Source organism: Helicoverpa zea, chromosome 1 (assembly GCF_022581195.2).
Source record: "Helicoverpa zea isolate HzStark_Cry1AcR chromosome 1, ilHelZeax1.1, whole genome shotgun sequence".
Lineage (NCBI taxonomy): Eukaryota > Metazoa > Arthropoda > Insecta > Lepidoptera > Noctuidae > Helicoverpa > Helicoverpa zea.
Genome location: NC_061452.1, coordinates 15383131 through 15397456, shown reverse-complemented (window position 1 = coordinate 15397456; position 14326 = coordinate 15383131). Strand labels below are relative to the sequence as shown.

General features: G+C 38.2%; 1 pseudogene; it reads left to right on the top strand.

Annotated features, from left to right (window-relative positions):
* The first annotated feature begins 7463 nt into the window (after positions 1–7463).
* LOC124629664 lies at positions 7464–10334 on the top strand (annotated as a pseudogene).
* The last annotated feature ends 3992 nt before the right edge of the window (positions 10335–14326 follow it).

The window sequence follows — 14326 nt, the reverse complement described above, 5'->3', positions numbered from 1 at the left end:
TAATTTTTCATATAAAATAGACGTATACCTACATCATACAAAGGAATTTAAAAATTTGTCATCATGCCTATTCTCCCAGAGCTGGTTTGTCATGAGGATTGTTAAACAGCTTCTTTTGGCTGAGATCGCATATAGTGACCCCATCTTAAAATAACAGAAATTAAATGAAAGAAGGAAAAATTAAGGAGCTCCTTCAAAAAGCATGAAATAAAATTAAATTATAAATTTAAAAAAACCCCCGACCCAAAAAAAGCACGCAATTATTATGACAAAAGGTTAAAAACGCTAAACCCTATAAAAAGCAAAAAATAACTTTTAACACTACGTAAGTACCAACTAAAGCATGTCAGACTAAACTAAATTTTGACGTGTCGGGGGACCGCTTTTTACCTTTAAAAATACTTACATAAATCAAATGATACCTACCTAATTACAACATTCGTATAAAAAAAACACGTATCTAAACAAAATTGTATAAAAAGTTATAAGAAGTATATGTAATGTAGTAGTATATAATTACTTCTAACGTTAGGCTAATAAATTAGAGCGGTTCCCCGACACGACAAAATTTAGTTTAGTCTGACATGCTTTAGTTGGTACTTACGTAGTGTTAAAAGTTATTTTTTGCTTTTTATAGGGTTTAGCGTTTTTAACCTTTTGTCATACTTCAACCTCTTTGAATTTGGCATAGATTCAAATCAACAGCTTGTATATTATAGTTTATAAGGACCTCATCACCCCAAAACTGTCCGCAGAATTTTTTAAAATTTCTGGCATAGCAACATCATTCATTCAAGACTTTTTTGTGTATCGTCATACCATCTTTTCAATAATTCGCCCGTCGTGATGTTTTCTATTATTCATTTTAATAAAATGAAGCTCCTAAATACGCGTATTTAATGAAACATCTAATAAATATTAATATTTGAAGAAAGCAGAGGGCGTGTGGCGTGACGCTCGAGTGTCGCGGTGATGTCGCGGCGATGTCGGGGCGTTGTCGCGGTGGAGCGGGCGAGCCGTCCGCTTCGAGTGGTCTCTTATTTCACTGCAGCATTAATAAACTTAAAAAATGTAAAACGTTATCAAAACGAGAAGGCAAAGGAGGTGCGCGGGGCGGCGGCGGGCGGCGGGGGGAGGGGGCGAGGCTCACGCGGAGACGTCGTCCGTCGAGCGTGAACACACCGTGATGAAAAGAAAATGAAACCGAGATGATAGAGCGCAGACAGTGCCGGCGCCCCCCGCCTGCCGCGCCCCTCACATTCACTATTCTTCTTAGTTTTTATATTTTGCATAAAGCTTTCCGGAGTTTTTATTTTATAATTTTAACGAGACGTTGAATGGTGTGCGACCACCGTGAGAACACTAAGTCGCGGCGGACGATCCGCAGCCCGCATACAAAATTCGCGACAACTTCGTTACCTATCTGATGAGAATTCTACGCGGTACAGACATCCCTAAATATATGTTACGTCGTATTTACACTCTACGTATATGATAAAAACATGTCTCGTATGAGTAATAGATACTGCAATGTAGCATTGTTGCGACTTAGACAGGGTCCATAATTGTACCTAATTTTTAACCCCCGACGCAAAACGACGGGGTGTTATAAGTTTGACGTGTCTGTGTGTGTGTGTGTGTGTGTGTGTGTGTGTATGTGGCATCGTAGCTCCCAAACGGATGATCCGATTGTAATGCGGTTTTTTTTGTTTGAAAGGAATGTCATTCGGGAGTGTTCTTAGCTATGTTTGGTGGAAATCGGTTCAGGTCTTCAAGGTCATCAGCTCGTTTGATAGGTGTGATAGGAATGTTACACGCTCAGTTACCTGCAAGCATATGTGGGATCTGAATTTTGAAACACTAATGTCTTCTGGAACCACTGAGCTGGTCTGCTGTTAGGGCACGAAGATAGGAGACGTAACCCTGAACTACCTTTTAGTAAACGCATCGAGTTTGGGCTCGTTGAATTTGTCTTGACGAGTTCTCTTCATGTTTCTAATTGACGAGAACCTGATGCTGGAAATGGGATATGACGGATGAAACCCTGGAATGCCGGAATGAAACGGATAAACCGATTTATATTTTTGCTGAAAATCTAGTATGACCAAAGGTTAGTCTTTACTGTTTCACAATCTGTGCAATTCTCCCAGAGCCAGTTTGTCATGAGGATTGTTAAACAGCTTCCTCTGGCCGAGATCGCATATAGCGACCCCATCTTAAAATAAAATAAATTAAATGAAAGAAGGAAAAATTAAGGAGCTCCTTCAAAAATCGTGAAATAAAATTAAATTATAAATTTAAAAAAACCCCCGACCCAAAAAACTACGCAATTAAACCCTATAAAAAGCAAAAATATTATTATATACAAAGTTATAAGTAGGTAGTATATATAATGTAGTAGTATATAATTACTTCTAACGTTAGGCTAATAAATTAGAGCGGTCCCCCGTCACGACAAAATTTAGTTTAGTCTGACATGCTTTAGTTGGTACTTACGTAGTGTTTAAAGTTATTTTTTGCTTTTTATAGGGTTTAATTGCGTAGTTTTTTGGGTCGGGGGTTTTTTTAAATTTATAATTTTAAACTTATTCCCTCTTATTATAAAAACTGCCGCAAGTAGTGGTTTAAACCAGACTGGAGACGTCTTGGTTTGTTACGGTACTTACGATAGTCTTTACATCCTTATTACAAAACGTAGACTAAGAGAAGACTGTTTGGTACTTCGATTTGTCTGTGGTTCAAATAATATCCACAGATTATTAGCAACAAATATTTAAATCATTCGTTCAATCGTTCCGAATTCTATGCGCCGTTCCTTTTTACATTACTTTATTAAGTGCATTTTGATGAAAAATAAATAACTATGATAATAAAACAAATATCTATGCGGTTGAAAATATTACGTTTTATTATTTAAAGGTAATTTTATATTTCTAGTATCTTTTAACGATATACACGATCCAATTATTCTCTTTTAAACAACTATCGAGTTTGCGCGTATAACGGAACGTCAGTTTGTTATGTTTTGTTTTTAGGTTAGGAATAACTTGGATTACTTTCATCCCGATTTAAATGATTAAATAAGACGTTGTGCATCTCATTAGAACCTCTTCAAAATTAAATGCACAATAACTTATAAGTACACAGTATATCGCATGCATTAAATTACCAAAAAAAGGAAACAACATAAGAGTAGAAAACTATCTTTTATTCCGATGTCTATTTATACAGTCAAACGCACTGATACATGTTGGAAACACAATCACACAATCTTGATCCGAATCTGGTTCGTATTATTTCAAAAAACGTAAATCGATATTTATATCGAAAATTGTCGTCAGGTAATTTGAAGAGATTTTCTCGATGACGCACTCTGTTGGGTCTCCGAACACTCTCAATAGTATTCTAACACATCCAAGTATTCCAAATCACACATATTTATATCCACTTTCGTTTTTTTCATCACAAAACAAATAACCTCAAAAGTAAATAATGTCGGAATTTGACGTTTGTCGACTAAGTACTGCAGTTAAACTAGGGGGCTCGATGGTTTATCTTTTGTACTACAGATAGTAATAGGACTTGCGATAAACTGCGTTTTGTAATAACGTTTTTCAAGGTCGTACTTAAAGCTGGATTAAAGGTAGTACAAAAGCTGATACTTATTTGATACCGCGTTTTATAATAAGAGGGTAAGTGACATAAAATAACATAGAATTCAAATAAATATTTGAATAAATAAATACATTTCGTGGTTTGGAGACTGTTCAGTGGCAGCGAGACAACGCGCTGGATTTCGTGTGCAGAAGTAGGGTGGAGTCGTTGATGTCCGCCGTCAGTGCAGTGGCGTGAGGCAGGTCGCGGCTGCCGGCGCGTGACGTCACTCGCGGTGCTCGACACATCGCATCTCACACTCCGCGCCAGAACAGACTAATACAACTATCTATTACCTACCTGTTTAATAAGCCCTAAGAATGTTGATCATATTTTTTTAGTTCTATGCAAAATACAATATTTTAATGAAATACTGTGGTGTACCTACTCTACTGAAGTCAGGGCAGTGAGTGCGCGCGAGTGGTCGCTATTCATCGCCGCTCGGCTTGTACCTGTTGACTACGTAATATGACTAACTACTCTCGTTTGCTTTTTAGTGGATGAAATCATTGCGACATAACATAACAATAACAACTGCTGTAAACAGAAGCTGTCACGGAAGTAAATGTAAGTAAGGCGACAGAGGCTCCCTTCCCTACCACCAGAGGCTATGAACATACTGTGTTTTTGTTTATTATAAATACGTAGCTTTGTTACGTTATGATTACGTAATAAATACTTTGCTACTGTACATTTATCGTATAAACCTCGTGGCAGCACTGTATACAACGAGGTAAAGGAAAACGATAAATATGTAGGTAATGAACAAACACCCGAACAATGTGTGCAACCTGTCGAGAGAGTCGTCCGCAGTCGTCGTGCCGCCGTGACACCCTCATACATTGCTGAACTCATTATGATTAACAATTTATTTTAAAACCATAAAGAAAGGACTTTGTGAAAAATGCTGACAAACTCGCTACTGTTGGATCAGCAACAGCTGGCCGGGCTGAACTCGCACAATACGCCATTAAACTGTATATAGATAATTCTGCAGCAACCGTAATGTTCATCTCAAACATCAAATAGTATATGAAACATCAGAAACATGTTAACTCGCAAATTAAATTAAAATAAATCATACATTATTGTATTAAATAAGTGAACAAAGGAGTGAATCGCTTGAGTGGTTCTGTGAGCACGCATTACAAAGCGATCAGCAACAGCAATGAGCCGCCCGCGCTCAGTATCCTATTTTGTAACTATATCAATAGTTTTGTTCACATTACAATAATATTGTCTTGGCCATGAGCACAAGTTAAAAGTCGCCCCTTGTAATTATGTGTAAATTCCGTTTAATTGATAAATTATATACGGACATGCTTTTACGATTGGACTGATTATGGACTGATTGGAATTTGGGATCACCATGGACTAAACATGCGCCATAGTACATGTGCAGTTATTCATTGATGTTGGATGATACTGACTGTCGGTCATTTAGTAACAATTGAATAAACTAAAAGTATTTAATTCTGTTATATTAAAATGTTTGACTTTCACCTCTCCAAGATATGCTGTATTATATTTGTAGTTTATTGTGCTCATGGCCAATTAAGTCAATATTATTGTAATGTGAACAAAACTATTGATATAGTTACAAAATATTGATTTATTATTACAAATAAAATTGAACAGGACTTGGCTTCTATGCGATCTCAAAACTTTTTACGGTGGAAGAATTGCGTAGAGGCTTGGCTTTTTTTTACATTTAATGTTTTTGGTGGGATTTTATTTGCTTTACACAAACAGAGAGTAATACCCCGCATCGTGCGTGCTCCTGACAGTTTTAGTTAGTACAGTAAAATTGGAGTATTTAATTATATTGCTGAATAATATTAATTGCGAAATATTAAATTGGCATGAACGTGTGATGGTGTAATGGTTAAAGCACGAGCCCGCGGGTTCGATGCCAGGTACGGTAGGTACGGCAGGTACGGCAGGTACGGCAGGTACAGCAGGTACAGCAGGTACAAATGTAACTTTTCTAAGTGTATGTCGTTGATTTTCATCGCTGTTTGAGAAGAAGCCTGCGTCGAGATTATATTGTGGAGCAGCCATGCTCGAGGAGGAGGAGCAGTGAGGCCCGGTCGCCGGCGCGGTGCTAGAACCGATGGACAACACGATTCAGCTTCTTAAATGCAGTTTCAGGTTGCCTTTTCTTTGCTATCTAATTATTCATTTTTACAGTACCTATCTTGTTTTTACGTAATTTAACATTATTATCAAACAAAGTCCCAAACCGTGTCTGTATGTTCGCGATAAAATCAATAAATACTTAATGATTAAACGAACTTACCTGTGAGTGAAGTTCTATCATAATTATGTGAGGTGTTTCGTTCGAAGAGATTAGATTAAAACACATGTAGTCACACACACAATGTCGCCACTATGCACTCAGTTTAAAGAAAAAAATAATAAAAAAATAAAATATTGTGGGTAGACTGCACTTCCCTATAGAATATTCCGTTCGGTTCGTCATTTAGTTCAGAGATAAGACAATATGCTATCGATTTCACAATTTTGAGGGTAAATTTAGGGAGGGCGGGACTCTAATCTCTTCGAACGAAACACCTCACATAATTATGATAGAACTTCACTCACAGGTAAGTTCGTTTAATCATTAATTATGCTTCAGTGTTTCGTTCTCGAGATTAGATTAAAACACATGTAGATATTGAGAGAAAGAAGAAATTGTGAAATGGATAGGAAGACAGGTGAATCCATAATTTTATTGGAAGAACCAAAAAACCGATTCATTGTCTAATCTTTTTATTAACAATGAAAGGTACACAATTAACAACGATTTATTCATATCGCAACTTAATATCGTTTTAAAGATAGATTATTTAATTATACAAACAAAAAATAGGGAATAATTTATGAATTATCCTCAATTAGGATACTCCTAGCAAATGTTTCTCTGGGAGCATTTGAAACTGATCTATTATAAAATTTTCCAAAAGTTGAAGATGTGCCAGACCATCCGGCAGTTTTCCTTATTAAATCTAAATTGACGCCCATAAAATGAGCTCGGGAAGTACTGGCATGCCTGGTACTATGAGCGGAAAAAATGGAAACGTCAATTCCACAGGTCTCTAAAGTACTCTTTATCCACCTACTTAATGTTTGAGCACCAACTTTACCATGTGGTTTTTTGGTGCTAATAAAGAGAAAGGTATGATTATGACGTAATTGTTCAGTTACATGTAAGTAATCAATTAGTAACTTAGCAGGACATACTTCGGGTCTTTCCCTAAAGTATGGTAGGACAAGCATTGGCTGTTTTGATTTAACACTGGATGTTTTTATTAAATCAGGAATTTTAATATGAATTTCATTGGATGAATAACTAATATTCTCGATTTTAATTTTTGATAGGGTTTGAACTCTGTGAGCTGTAACAAGTGCCAATATAGTAATCAATTTCCTTGTAATTTTATCTAAAGGTAAATTATCGTTAGGCACCCAGCTAGCCAATGCTTCTATAACTAATGAGGTATCCCAGGTCGAATCGTATTTGGGTAAGGGTGGCCGAAGTCTAAATAACCCTTTGAAGAATCTCTTTACCCGATCATCTTCACTGATTTGATGACCAATGATTAAAGACAAAGCCGATCTGCAACTGTTCAGAGTACCATATTGAGCACCGGATTGAAAAAGCTCAGTAAAAAAATAAATAATTTTTGGGATAGAGGCCTCATAAATATTAACATTGTTGGCTTTACAAAATAAATGCCATTTCTTCAAACAAGTGTCATATTGTTTGATGGAATTTTCCGATAGTGATGCCAACATGATGTGAACAGATGCAGGAGGAATACTTCTTCTCAGTAGAGATTCCCGCACAAGACTCCGGCAACCAGGGTAATCTGCTGGTGTATCTGACGGTTGCTGGAATGAGAAATTATCAATCCTTGAGAAGCATGAAATGTCAAAGGTTGGCTCTCTAGGAGCTTATTAAATAAGGGATACCACGGCTGTGATGGCCACGCAGGGACGACTAGTATTCCTCTAGCTTTATCACTAATGATCTTTCTCAATGTTTTGAGAATGATTGAGAATGGGGGAAAACCGTAAAAATACCATTTAGACCAACATAAAGAAAATGCGTTAATGCTATATGCGTCAGGGTCTTTGTGCCATGACACGTAATTAGGGCATTTTTTATTTATACGGCTGGCAAACATATCTATATTAGGCTGACCAAAGCATTCTACAATTTTTTGAAAGGCACTGTCTGCTAGTTCCCATTCAATGTCGGGGTGGACTCGTCGCGATTCAGCATCGGCAATGCTGTTCTCAACTGATGGGATATATAAAGCAGAAATGAACAGATTACGAGCCTCACACCATTGCCATATTTCTTTGGTAAGTTTGGTTAAATGCGGAAACTGCACGCCTTTCATTTCTTTCTTCCTGGCTCCAACTACCGCTTGCCGTTTCTCCCGCACAGGCTACACCCCATCCCGTAGTTGAGGCGTCAGACTGAATTTCTAATTTATGTTCATCAAATTTAATTTTACAGACGGAGTTATCGATAGAATTTATCCACCAATTGAAATCTGGACCTAAAGAAGGTGATACAGTCATGAACTTCTCATAATTATTATCGCCTTCTAGACTTAGAAATTTACATCTCTCAAACTCCTTCGTATATAGCCAGCCATATTCAATGGCTGGACAAGCAGATGTTAAAAGACCTACTAAACGAGCAAAATCTCTAATTTTACATCTTTTGATGTTTTTAAATCTTATATAGTAATTCATTTTTTATCTTCTGACGTTTTTCAGGAGGTAAACAGATTTCCATTGTGTTTGAATTTATAACAAATCCTAAAAATCTACAGGCGTTACTTGGAATCATACAACTTTTTGATTCGTTAATAATAAAGCCCAAAGAACAAAGTAATTGTTTTGTAGTAGTCACATTATCATAACAATCGTTATACGAATGTGATATAAGACATAGATCGTCTAAATATATTGTTGACAAATAACCAGCACAACGCAGTAATTTGACAACTGGTTTCATAATTTTAGTAAAAACATACGGCGCAGTATTGAGACCAAACGGTAAAACATTGAATTCGTATAAGTTGTCTTTCCATTGAAACCTTAAATACTTTTTAGAATTGTCGTGAATTTTTATTAAAAAATATGCGTCTTTAAGATCAATTGTTGACATAAAACAATCTTTCGATATAAGCTTTATAATTGGATCACCACGCTTTCTTTTCGGCATTTTGAACACAAAAAACCTAAAACTGCCGATAAAAATAACACTGACACGATTAATAATGCAAAGTGGCGGAGCACTGAAATGTGAATGACGAACCGAACGGAATATTCTATAGGGAAGTGCAGTCTACCCACAATATTTTATTTTTTTATTATTTTTTTCTTTAAACTGAGTGCATAGTGGCGACATTGTGTGTGTGACTACATGTGTTTTAATCTAATCTCGAGAACGAAACACTGAAGCATAATTACTACACCAATTTTCAAGATTACATCGGTTTTCGTCACTCGATAGTATGATTCTCGAGGAAGGTTTCATTGTATATTTTTTTAAGTTTTTGTAATTATTTTTATGTACCTACATCAATGATATTTGTTGAAGATACATAATATTTTAGCATCATATTTGTTGAAGATGCATAATAGGTTAGCATCTTGCAGATCTGCAAGACCTTGTTCAAGGAAGATGAAATTAGCAGTGCTAAATTGCTGCTTTTCACGACGCTTGGTAAAGTTAGCCAGATGCCGTCTCGTCGAAGGGATGGCACAGAGAAGAGTCTCCAAGACATCGTCACGCTGTTGAAGGAGACCGACCCGGACGACGTGCCCGATTTCGTGGCGAAGGACCTGCACAAGCTTCCTCCCGTCACGTTCGACCACGTAGATGTCACCAGGCTGCTGAAGGACATTACACTCCTGAAGCAAAGCCAGGCCGAGATGCAGCATCAGCTGGAGGTGTCCAACAACACCATCAGTGATCTACGGGCAGAATTAGTAGCATTGCGCAATGCAATTTCGAGTCGGCGGGCTCGAATGCGTCACCTACTGCCGAGAATGCATGCGTTGCAACGTGTGCCGCCGCCGTCCCTGCCTCGACATCGGTAGAGACGATGACTCGTGTAGGTTCGTCAACCCCCAAACGAGCCTACGCAGCAATTGTAGCCGCTAAGAAGCCTGTTGAGCCACAAAACTCGCAGGTTAAAATAGCGGAAACCACAAAAGGGGGTAAGAAGAGCCGATCGAAACCAAACCAGGTTTTGAGAAGGCAGGGTCCCAAGGTCGACACGTGCGACAAGGATGGTTTCGTCAAGGTCGAGAAGAGGAAGAAAAAGAAACCTCCTTGTCGGAATCAGTGCGGTACTGCGCTGGCGGGGCCCAATATGCTGCTACGTCCAGCTATTCCGACGACGCAGCTGTACGTGTCCAGGCTGCACCATTCCACGAAGGTTGAGGAGGTCGTGGAATATCTGCGCGTGAAGACCAGCTGGACCTTGAGGGTCGTGAGGTTGGAACCGCGTCACAACACAAATTTTAACTCGTTCGTGGTGCGTTTTCCGACACAAGGTCTCGAGAAGGTCCTCAAGGAAGACTTTTGGCCGAAGGGTGTTCTGTACCGCCGGTTTCGTGGCCGGCTACGTGACACCAGTCAGCGTAACACGACGCCGACACATCGTGTGCATTAGTTTTAAGAATATTTGTTATGTATTTATAGTATGTTTAAGTTTTTATAGATATAGTATTGTATAGTCATGGACACGTAATTAAAGACACTGTTGGAATCTTAACTTACCGGGGCATTTCATCTGTATTTCTTTTTTTACACTGCCGTGGGAACTTTCTTTTCTATTTTAAAATATTTAAGAAGGCATTGTGAAATGTTAAAACTAATGACTATATTTAATAATCCCCCGCCCCTAGTTTTTTTTCGCTTTATCCGAATCCCGGGCGGTATGATCCATAACGAAGCCTGGCCATCTAATTAAAGACACTCCATTTGCTCAGAGGAAGAAATACAAATTATTAATATTATTGGAGTTACCTTTCTACAACTACATTCCCTACTCTATAATTAAACATTCCAATAAGTATTAATATTTGGTTTATTTCCTTTTACCTCAATAACAGTACAACATCCCTGAACGAGCAAGCGGTCAGTTTTGTAGAAGTCGCTAAGGGAATTTTCTTCCATGTTTAATTAAATTCTGTGTAAAATTGATCGATGTTCCATGTACGACTTATTGCCATGGTATTTTGCGCCTATTACCAGTTTTAGTTTCATTGGATTTGCAATAGGTCAAACCAAAACGTCATAAGTTGCCCGATCAAAGAATCATTTTTACTACTCTTGCAGTGTTTTTCAGAACTTTTCTAATTTGGAAAGTCCTAATGACAGGTAAATTATGCTTAGCTTATAACAATATGCTTATTTCTGAACTATTATAGTACTTGAATTTGCCTATTTTTAATAATACCTCTCTGAAAGGTCTTACACAAACAGTGGCGAGCAGCCAAACACTATAACATTTTCGCCTCCTACGTTTGAGAACTTTCTTGGTGTACTTTGGTTCCATCGCATGTTTTGGAGGTGACTAAAATCATTTTTTTTAGAATTTATCAAATTGCTTTGTTTTATCAGATAAAAAAATATTTTTTTAATACTTGTTCAGAGCAACTTTCACCTTTGATAGAAAACGCCAACTACTGTATGGATACGCGGTGCTTTCCCAAAAGTAAGATCTTCATATGCTCATGCCCTACAGCTTTTCCCGATCCGGTTGTAGTCTAAAAGTTCTGCAGACACGTTTGTTGTCCTTTTAGCATCAGAAGGCTTCCAAAAAAACCAGTACCGAATCATGTAAATGATTCACTATTTTATTATAACACCACAGTAAAGTCTGTTTGCGGACAAGTTTTCCTTGGCGTCGGATTTCAGTTGTTCTCAAACCTTTACTTTTTTAGTGCCATTAACAAGGCATCTTTAATAATAAATTTATTACCATGTCCTTATTACAGTTCAAGTGGTATGAATGAATCCGCATGATAAAACTTTATTCAAAAAAGCCTGAAACATTTTACTTACCAAAATATTTGTTTTAGTCGTATTGATTGGACTAAAATGAAAAATTTTAAGTAAGGAAACCTAAATTATTACCTAATTTGAGTTCTCATAAATATTTTACTCACTTAAAAAAAAAAGTATGGCGACTATTTTTATCTGTCGTTTTTTTTCCTTAACTTAGCTTTTACTGTCTTTAATTAGCTGACCAGCCAAGTATCCGCTACAAAAGTTAGTGTTCAGTTCCCATAGAGCGTTATGTCTAAAATATTAAAGAAAGTAAATATTTTTTGTCCTCAATTTAAAGAACATAATGTAAGGTTTGTTTTAATAATAATAACATTACATTTTATGCCGTGCTTTAGCTCATGTCAGTACCATAACTATTTATTTCACTTCGAGTCGGGGGGTGTCTTTAATTAGTTGACCATGACTGTATATATTGATATGGTGAATTTTTATGTATTAGTTTATAAGTATTGTAATGTACGATATATGTGTATTTGTATTTTTATAGGCCCTAGTTGCCTGAAATAAAGGAATAAATAAATAAATAATATGCCGGCTGGAAGCTTTTAACGAATAAATGAAGAAATTGTGTATCGATAATCTTCAGCAAATTGGTGGTTAATGTGCTGTGCCTGTACTGCGCTCACTTGCTGCTGATGTCACGAAAGTACTGGTTCACGACATAATTTACTCAGTAGTACTATATGTACTGTATAGTACTATATAGTAGTTACAACATTGTCATATGAATTCCCAGAGAAGCCTTTGAGCAAGCGGGGCGCGCGGATATATATTCCTAAACTAGGTACATCCGTGGCTCATTTTATTTATATACGGGTCGCTTCTGTACAGCACACTAGTTGCTTACGACGACATGTGCACGAGGTGTGAGCCTCACTGACGCGCCGCCAGCACAGCGTAGGGTGACTAAATAAAGGTAAATAGGTAGGTAAATATTGTATAGTATGTATGTAACTATTTGACTTTGGCTACTTTGAGAAGTTAAGAGTGCAATATGTACCTGCACAGCCCTATCTTGACCTAAATGTAGAACTTTACTACGTCCATTTTCAAATATTCGAATTCATTAAAAATAGGTCACCTTCTGCATCGCGGAGTCAAACCTCGAGGGCAACACTGTGTTTTGTAAAGAAACGCAGACGTGACACAAGCGCCTCACACAACGTGTACATATATCCACAATTAGCATTGCATCCGAGTGTGTTGTCTTATTTCTCTTATTGGTCTGCAGTCGGCAGCGAGTGCGGCCGCTCGGCTGAACCGTCGTCGACAGCTACACCAACACAATGCTCTAATCTTGTGTCTAGTGCATTGTGGCTTCTGCCTAAAGTTGTATGACTTGAAACTATGAACTAAAGCAGTTTGAATCCAAACTGCCGGTATATGCCAGAGTGGCCGTAGACAGACTCGACTAGCGTGTGGCAGCTCGAAGCAGCACGTAGCACAGCATGTACCAGCTCGTAACACGTAGCAGAGCGTAGCGGGCGCAGGCGTTTCTCCTCCGTGGCTTACTGCAATTTCATCAGCTCCCGCCGCGACATCCGATATACGCACAGCGAGCGGTGAGCCCAACTTAAAGCCCACACAACACACAGTATTATAATTATTTATGGCTCCCTTTTTGCATGACTTACAAATGCATTCAGGAATAAAACAATATACCTACTATAATTAGTACAACTAATATGTGGTACATTATTTGCAATCTGCATGGGTGTACATGTTATTTCACGTGCACTGGTAACGTAATGAAATGTAAAATTGATCAGCTTATATGGGTCATCAAGGAAGAGTCGGCGTTGTTTAATATCGTCTCCGCGCGCAAAGCAATTCGACAACGACGTAGACACGCCGCGTACATTATTGTGAGCGACACGAGCATTGCCCTACACTCAGCAAGAGGATCAGCTCGGACCACCGACACTAGGCCTCTCATGCCTGCCATCTATGTTGGTAAACTACACAGATAGCATTTCGTAAAGTTCTTCATTTTAATGTCACGTATTCAGTCCTGATTCAATGAGCGAAAGTTCTATTAACACAAATGAAATAGTTGAGGTCGTCACGCCGTGAGTCCCACGTTGGGCGCCAGTGAGCGTCACCCGTGAAATTGGAAGTATAATCAACATGGCCACCTTTAGAACTTACCATAGCGTGAAACTAATTACAGTCAAGCGAAGATTACTTCAGTACTCCGACTAAGCGCGATTGGGCGGACACAATCTAGGTTACAATATATTACCGGACCATGTCCAGTGAAGCATTTATTAATAGGGTAGCAATCCAATTAAATGGAAAATGAAGTGAGACGTCTACTGATGGAGGAAGTAGAAGTATAATTTATCGAATGAGTGTGTATGAGTGCGTGTCGCGCGATGCGCTCGTGTCGCGCGGCGTGCTCGCGCCGTCTAATTCATCGTCAGATTGAGATCGTGCACAGCATGCGTGACGAGTCAGCTACTCCGCTAGTACCTGCGATAGCTTGCAACTTGCGAACGCTACTTGACTGGCTGAAGCTCTTTGTTGTTAATGCATATATGTGTAATATATATTGTGACGTACTAA